The sequence below is a fragment of the Palaemon carinicauda genome, chromosome 23, assembly GCF_036898095.1.
Source record: "Palaemon carinicauda isolate YSFRI2023 chromosome 23, ASM3689809v2, whole genome shotgun sequence".
Lineage (NCBI taxonomy): Eukaryota > Metazoa > Arthropoda > Malacostraca > Decapoda > Palaemonidae > Palaemon > Palaemon carinicauda.
The window spans coordinates 95,852,631-95,861,610 of record NC_090747.1 but is presented as its reverse complement, the minus strand read 5'-3'; the positions used below and the strand labels follow the sequence as shown (position 1 = coordinate 95,861,610).

Genomic DNA, 8,980 nt, shown 5'->3' with positions numbered 1-8,980 from the left:
TTAGCTACATGTTAGAGAGTTAATTATCTAATTGACCAATACATTTTTACTTAAAGAAAAGTTATCTTTACATACTTATCTACGTAGAGAGGAAATGTCCCCTTTTTCATTTGTTTGCTGTCAGCTACTCCCCAAAATTGGGGGAAGTGCCTCGGTAAATGTATGTATGTAGCCTATTTATCTACTCACTTCGGGATTCTTATACATTTTTATTGCACTGGTGACTAAGATAATGATATATATATATATATATATATATATATATATATATATATATATATATATATATATATATATATATATATATATATATATATATGTATATATATATGTATATATATATATATATATATATATATATATATATATATATATATATATATATATATATATATATATATATATATATATATATCCTGTATACACAAACATTTATTTATATATATATATATATATATATATATATATATATATATATATATATATATATATATATCCTGTATACACGAACATTTATATATATATATATATATATATATATATATATATATATATATATATTTATATATATCCTGTATACACAAACATTTATTTATATATATATATATATATATATATATATATATATATATATATATATATATATATATCCTGTATACACAAACATTTATATATATATATATATATATATATATATATATATATATATATATATATATATATATATATATATATATATATATGAGAGAGAGAGAGAGAGAGAGAGAGAGAGAGAGAGAGAGAGAGAGAGAGAGAGAGAGAGAGAGAGAGAGAGAGAGAGTATAGGGAAATAGGGAAGATTCTGTGTTTCTTTAGGGGAAAGGTGGAAAATGTCTTTGACTATTTTGGCAATACTGTTTAGTCGTCTGGTGTGTATGTGAAAGCAATTGTTGTATACTTATTTTGAAATTACGTCCTCGGGTAAGGATTATTCTTATAATTAACGTTGTCATGTTGTTCGTAGATAGTCATGGTGAAAGCATCAATTCTATAGATATAATTTTGATGGGCATTTGATATTTAAACCTGAGTTAATGAAGACAATATTATTGTTGTCCTTGCTCCCGTACCCTGCCGTAGTTTAATGATTTCTCTTGGTAGTAATTTCATTATAACTTCTTAGGGATGAAATTGATATTTATAATGGTTAACAACGTTGTTGACTGCTTTAAATCAATTTGATAATAGGTACCCTGTCTTCGGTATTCATTATTGTATTAAGTGTTATTGGTTATAGTAACCAAGAAAGGAGACTTCCCGGCAGGATTTGACTCACGGAACCTTTCTTCATATTCCTACGTTTTATGAATTATAATTAATAACTGGCAGTATATGATGTTGGTATTCTAATTGAGAAACATCAAGTGGGGCGTTTTGCTACAGAAACCTTATGTAGATGTAAGCTTACCACACCTCATTTGACCAGAGGTGTCTGCTCAGGCTAAGACCATTGGTTTGGTATTATTGTAGTTTATTAAAGGGTAATGTAACCTTGGGAAAAAACACTTTTTACTATAGAAAAGGTGTGTTCTCTTCGGAAATGACACTCGTTCCTGTCGTAAATGAATAGTTTGAGAAATATATATATCTATATCCACCGATAATGTCGGACCCCTAGTGGGAACTCGGAGAAAGAAGCTGAATTATGGCATGACTGATAAGGAGACTCATTTACTCTTTGGGAGAGGTTCAACATTACCACGGCACTGATTGAAGATACTTTAATATATTATGAGTAGGGGTGGGGTATAGCCTAATACAGTTGGACAAATAAGGTAATTTTGGGGTATGCAAGACTTGAACTTAGAACATGGTGTCCTTCGGTTGGGGAGAATAGGGAAATAAATATTTACGACTCTAGTAATAGGTCTCTAGTTAAGATTCACAATAGGCTATGCCATTATAATAATGTAAAAAAGTGTAATGTGGCAATGTCATGACCTCCAGATATGCACTTTAAGTGTCATTTAGCCTGGCACCAGTGTGCTGTCAAATTTTGTAGTGCTACCGGTACGTCTTTACCTGTGTGCAGTTGCATTTAAGCATCAAAATCTCATGGCCCCATTGGCCCAAATTTGGATTCTGAGCCCTTATCATTAAGCAACATACCGAAACTGACTGTGCCCTTATTCAATATGCTGAAGTATATCTGAATGTTGCATAGATCTTGTCATACGGTGTAACCAAGGAGTGTAAATTAAACAGATTTGCTTGTGATCTGGAATCCTGAATTGACATGCTTATTTGCTATCTGGTTCGTTGTTTTTAAGGATTTACCAGTTTAGCTGTAGATGGTAGTGGAGTGGACTGCAGTCCAGGTTGTAGTTCTATTTTATGTCATGATAAACCTTGTGTATAATTAGAAACCATAATTATGATAAATTGTTGCTTTTGTACTGACCAGGACTGACAACATTAGATTGTAATAGTAAACATTTATTTAGAAAAAATATTTCTTCCTACATGGATGCAAATCCGTGTCCTATAAGGAGCGCGACCTCCGACTTGTAATTTTGGAGATTCAAATTATTGCATTATTACTAGGTTAATGTCTATTTTTGGGTGCCGGTTTAGTATGTGGCCTACGAAATTCTGTTTTAGTATGTGGCCTAACCTAACCTATCCTATCCTAACCTAACCTAACAAGCCAGGTAGGCCACATACTAAATCAGAATAAAAAAGGTACGCCACATACTAAACCGGCACCTACTTTTGTATATACTGTATATGGGTGCGTCCAGTCCTATACACAACCTTTTCTGACCAAGTCACTTATTTATTTGTGTTTTTTTGTAAAGTCCAGGAAAGCTTTTTATTTTAGTATCCCACATAATTCCTCAATTTTCTCTTATTTCCTGGGGAATAGATACAGTACAGGTACTTGTTATCTTTAAACTGTTTGGTATTTGTAAATGCTGTAAAAATTTTCTTCATTTGTTTGTAAGGTACAGTATGTTCTTATTTCTTTATCTGCTTGTTTATATATTTAACATTTTTCATGATGATTATGTTGGAAGAAGCATAAAGTGTTAAAAACGATAATTAAATAGACCAAAAGGTCTTGCTCATGTGTGTGCATTTGGTACATGACCCCTATACAGTATATGTGATGGGGAGCAATAACACTTTATTTGAGGAAAGGTGCTCACCACTGGTAGATAAATGCTTTAATCCTTGTGTATGATGATCCCTAGTGGTGAGAAAGTAATTGCTAAAAGACCATACATACAAAAAAAAAAAAAAAAAAAACTTTGAAGCCCGATTTCTCAAAATATGAAATTTTATTACTATTGTTCTTATGTTTTTAATAACTGATTTTTGTTATTCAAATGGGAAAAGATAGGGAATTCAATAGCCTACATTCTGTACATTCACTTTTAGGAAAAACGAATAGCTTTCAAAAAAAATTTTCTTTAAAGATAACATACAGGTACATGCAATAATAAAATAATACATAAAATTTTTTTTAAAATGCTAAGAGAATTTCCAATTCATAACTTTTTGTGTATAGAATTAGCTTTCAGATGATGGTTAGATGAAAAAACAGAAAAGTAGAGTTTGAAGTAACCTCCAAATAACATTATTTTAATAGGGCCGAGTCGCGCTCCTTAATGGGAATAGGATTTTAATGAAGCTGAGAACTCAGCTGTTAAAATTCATAATGAGTTGTTGGTAGTTACTGGTGGGTTGCAGGAGAAGCTATCTCACTAAGTAGCCAATTTGATTTCAGCTGGCAAGTAGTATAGTATACTGTACTTACTCTCAGTGTTCCAAACTAGGCTTCTTTAATTTTCTTTTTCCAGATTGTTTGAATGCTTTTTGCCATTGCTTTGACAAACCATGTGCTAGGTATGAGGTCTTGGCCAAGAGTTTTCCAGCCGTTGATGTGGAACCTCCATGAGCAAGATGTCCTTCGATCCCCCATTTTTTGTGCCCTTCTTGCAGGGGTCATGAGTGCTCACAGTCATTTTCCTGTGAGGAGTGTAGGGATTGGTTATCCTCCTAGTGATAAGAGTAAGGCAAGAGGAGAAAGAAGTCCAAGTAAGAGTCTTTGCCTTCTGGCCTTCTCAAAGTCTTAAGAAATCTGTTGGATCTCTTCTTAACCCCTTGGTATTCTAGCTTCTGATACTTCACCATCACCCTCCACCAAGGGGGAGACAATAAATTGATCTAAACTTAGGGCAAGCTAAGTAATCCTCTTCTAAGGTGGGTTCTCATTGTCGGGTAAGGTTGCTCTTAATTCCCCTCCATCTGAAATCACACTGTTGCCTGAGAGGAAGGATTCCTAAGGTCGGAAAAAGCTTATAGAATTGTCTCCATGCCCATATCAGGATGGTTGTGCGGACGTGAACGTGCTAGCTCTTCAGAGGTACTGTACAAGCTTCTGCTTCGTCACCCAAAGCTAGCACGGGAACAAAGGAGACCTCGAGGACTGCAAGGGACGACCCCTTTGAAGAGGACACTTGGGAGTATCATTAAGGTTCAGTACCCTGAGTCTTTTAAGTTAAACTTTTCAACTCATCCATCCCGTAAATCCTAGGTGAAGATCAAAGTGGCTCCTCAGTGAGTTGGCTGGGGAGAAGGGTTTCCCTCACTACTCGCCAATAACTACCAACACCTCTTCATAAATTTTAACAGCCTATTTTCAGCTTCGCTGAAATTGTACTCCTATTAAAGGACTCGGGTTTGTATAGTTAGCAATACAAATTATTTTGAAAAGTTTGTGATGTTTATAGTTCTGAATTTTGATACACCCTTTATTCATGTGCTCAAGACAAAAAAAAAAATGTCAAGTCAAGAATTTACTTTTTTTTCGTAAAGCATGTAAATAAGCTTTTAGGATACATTTGGATTTGAAGTCTCAACATGAGATCTCTTCAGTTCAATAGGCATTTGAAATAAGAGAGCCTTATGTTTCAACATCTGTTGTCATTGGAAGATTAACCCAGCCACTCCATGAAACTTACAAAATAACAGTACGCCATCAGACTTAACTAGATAGTGATAGAGAGGCTTTTGGTTTACCAAGCCTTCAGATCATTCCAACTTTCAGTTAAGTCTGAATGTGGATAGAGCCCATTAGTTTAGGTAGGCACAGTACAATATTTGTATTCTGTTACACTTGGCTATATTTTCACTTGTATAGTAATAAACTTTGTCTAGATGGGCTAGACTGTAAAGCAGAACACGATTGTTGCTGCCAATTCTAAATTCGTAGAAAGCTGACACTGGAGGGGCTTTGTGTAACTTTTGTGTTAAAATGGCTAGGTCTTTGGCTAAGGTCATGTCACCCTTTGGCAGGTTAGGCAGGATATGATGCCCTAGGAGGAGTTAGGACAGGACATGATGCCCTAGGAAGAGTAACAAGAAGTTAACTAAGTTAGTTTACAATTCCAGTTAAACGGCATCGTAAAAGTGCATGGAGTTTCACAGATTTTAGTGAGTAGACAGTCTGCTGTTACTTATGGTAATGTGCCCCTTGATGATCTAGTTCTTTTTCAGATATCATAATGGTTTGCTGTAAACTAAGCTTAGACTAATAAAAAATGTAGTTGTAATTATAGTACTGTATGCTATTAGATTAGGTTATGAGGTATTAAGGTAAATGTAAGGACTGAAAAGATGCAAAATGTAAGCTGCAGATTAGGCAGGCGAAGTTGAATCAGTAATTTGTATCCTAGCATAGACCTTAATACAGTACATATTCTGCTCCTTAATAACATTTAGCTTCTGTATTTTGAAATTTTTATTAAAATATTTTGCAGAGCTGGTGTGTTCTTATATTCTGCTATTGACATATGGAGAGGTACTTGGAAATGATGAAATGCAATCTTCCTATCAATAGAGCAAATATTTGGGATGCTTTTCAGTTAGCCTAAGTTAAATATTCTGCTAGAAAGAAAAGCTAGTACAAATAAGGCACCAAACTTAATTTAGTATCGTGTGAGTATTAGCAAATATGTACAATTATTTTGAATTATACTAGAATTTGACTTGTTTCCTTCAAAGTACTTCATACCATATGTGAATTTTGCTGAATAATAGTCACCCCAATTTTTACAGTATCTCGTATGTATACAAACCTTTCATCCTTTAAAATAGGGAATAAGCTTTCAGTGGAGCTGAAACGGCTGTTGAATTCGATAACGTGGTAGTTAACAACAGGTGGGGAGCACAGGCGAGAAGCCCCGCCCTCCACCTGTCAGAAGCACGTCACTTGTTTTCGGGCGCAGCAGTGTATTTATCATCTTTCTTTTTTCTACGTGAAGTGAATGCTGGTTATTGATTGTAACTATGGATGTGAAACCAGAGTTGTTCCAACACGGAGTACTTACCTCGAACTACTTTCTTAGGAGCATCTGGGATCTCCTCCCAAATGCTCCTAAGAAAGTAGTTCGAGGTAAGTACTGTTAGGAAAAATACAAATTACTTAAAATTTGTGATATTTCTGTTTGCCAGGGAAAGGTTGTACGTACTTTGCAACAAGTCTATGATTAATCTTAAGATCCACACTCTGTGCTTTTTGTTTGATTGTTCATAATCATCACCATGTGCAGAGTTTATGTTGTGGTCTCCTGTTCAGTGGGAGGCGTATGTCATCTCTGGGTCTGTCTTGGCAGTGCCCAAGAAGCGACGGTAGAAGTCTTGCTTCTTCCATTTTCTCATTGAGTGCATCTGCTACCGTTGCTTGTGTGCATATGCCCCTGGCTCGTTCCCAAGGGAGCATGCGTCAGGTGCAAGGAGCCTTGTGTTTGCTGCACCCCATCAGAAGTTGGAGGTTCCCCTCCTGACGGCGTGCAGACTGCAGCTATTGAATTTGACCTAATGAAAGCTCGGTCCTCTTTAGGTAATTCAGGTAGGCCCCCATGACTTTTTAAGGCAGCTGGTAGCTAAGACTACCTCCATTGTCAGTGTCTACTGTAGTGATGCCATATGGGATTGACATGGTGGGTGTGTCCCTAGTGTCAGAGACCCCAGTAATGTTACTAGTGGTGTTCCCTCCAAAGCTCCAAATAACGCTAAAGGCTTGTCCTGTGACACCAGTATTGGCAAAAACAGCTTTGGCACTTAAAGGTGTTATGTCTAAAGATGGGCAGAAGTTGGGTGCTGGGTAGAAAATGAGTGTTGCCCCTGTGTCAGTCAGTCATTAAAGATCTGGGTCCTCCTACTCTTGAGGCAGTGACCTTCATGGCACACCAGTCAGAAAATCAGTGGGTTAAGTGGATTTTGAAGAGAAGGGATGTTCTGGTCTTCCTTTTCTCAAAACAAGTGTGGTCAATGCCTCTGCTTCTGAGGATTGCGTGCATGTGGTGGTGGTAAAGTGGGGGACTACTTTACAGGGCTCCCTGATTCATCTATCATACAGTTTCCTTCAAGGGCCTTGGCCCTTCAAAGGGAGCTGCATCCAAATCATCGGGTTCAGATGACCGGGTGCAAGGAAGGCCCTCGGGGCTGTCCCTAGACCCCTATTACGACTGCTCCCAACTTCTTGCAGAAAGGAGCTTGTGTATGCATAGCTGGGTCGAGTCACACAATCTGGTTCTTTCAGGAAGGGGACTGGAAGAAGAGAGGGAGGGAGAGGGAAAGGCTGGTGCCGGCTTTCCACCTTTACTGCTGCCGAGAGTAGGGTGATACTTGACCTATTGAACAACTTGGCAGAGACATGAGACCAAACTTTGGGTAATGAGTTTTTTCAGGATGGTTATTTGCTACCCTTAGAGGACTGTTGCAACCCCCCCATCTCACTTAATGATAGAATTCTCGTCCGATCCTCCACCAAAAGCCTTGGTCTTACGGACAGAGTTAGAAGGGATGTTGGAGACTAAAGCATTCAAAGTCATCGTACAAGAGTCTCCAGGCTTCTACAGTTTGCTGTTCCTGCTGGAGAAAAACTGGAGGCTAGAGACTGTTCATCAACTTCTCCAAAAAACTACATTCTGTTCTGAGTTCCATCAGAGAGACCATGCTTTTGGTTGACCTGAAGGTCATATACTTTCAAGTACCGTTGCATCAGTACTCTTAAAAGTACCCTCACTTTTTCTTGTATGGTACGGTGTTTCGGACTGTGTACTGCTGCTTAGGAGTTCACTTGAGTATTCATCTGGGTAGCTCCTAGGGTCCACTCTCAAGGGATACGTCTGTTGATGTATCTTGACTATTGGCTAATCCTGTCCTCTGTGAGGCAGCTGCTACAGGATCGAGATCGGCTTCTCACATTGTGTCATGATGTGAGGATTGCAATAAATTGGCTGAAGTCAAATCTCATACCTAAGTAGAAGTTGAAGTACTTAGGCAAATTGATAGACACGACAGCACCGAGTCTTATCGCCTGATGGTCGCATCATCAAACTCAAGGAAGTAGTGTGACCTTTTCTGTTCAAGACATAATCCCAACTTGGCAGTGGCAGAATCATCTTAGACACCTTAACTTGCTGGAGAAACTCGTTCCTCATGGGCTCCTCCACCAGAGATCTCCTCAGTGGTGTTTGAAGGACCACTGAGATCACCCTTTGTTTCCTGTTTCAGTGGGGCAGGAGGCTCGGGACAATTTTATCTGATGGCTGAACAAGGAAATCCTCACCATTGTAGTCCCACTTGACTCTGCCTCAAGACATACATTTGTTCTCAGATGTGTTAAAGGAGGGGTGGGGCACACACCTGCACTACCTGGTTGTCTCAGGAATGTGTTCAGAAGAATAAATGCATCTTCACATCAGCATCCTCAAAATGCAAGCAGCCTTTCTTTTGCTGCAAGCACTCGAAGAATGTTTTATTAGGACCACTTTCATGGCCTTTTACTTAGGTGGTAAACCTAAAAGTCCATTGACACCATTGTCCTTGGTTTGTGTTGTCTGCTCAAGTAGTTGAGTAGCTCCCACACAGTACAGGAAGGATCTTGTTTATTGTAATGTATGGATGTACGTCTGGAATGAAAAGGAGA

General features: G+C 37.7%; 1 protein-coding gene across 3 annotated transcripts in view; it reads left to right on the top strand.

Annotated features, from left to right (window-relative positions):
* The first annotated feature begins 895 nt into the window (after nt 1–895).
* The window catches only part of LOC137617262 (transmembrane GTPase Marf-like), an 89,964-nt gene continuing 81,879 nt past the window's right edge, over nt 896–8,980 (top strand). For 2 of the 3 annotated variants that reach the window (XM_068347247.1, XM_068347244.1), the window contains exon 1: nt 896–960. The gene's annotated coding sequence lies outside the window, so the exon portion shown is untranslated. Of the gene's footprint in view, nt 961–5,343; nt 5,479–8,980 lie in introns of those variants that run through there. The other variant, XM_068347246.1, reaches the window with a different exon arrangement.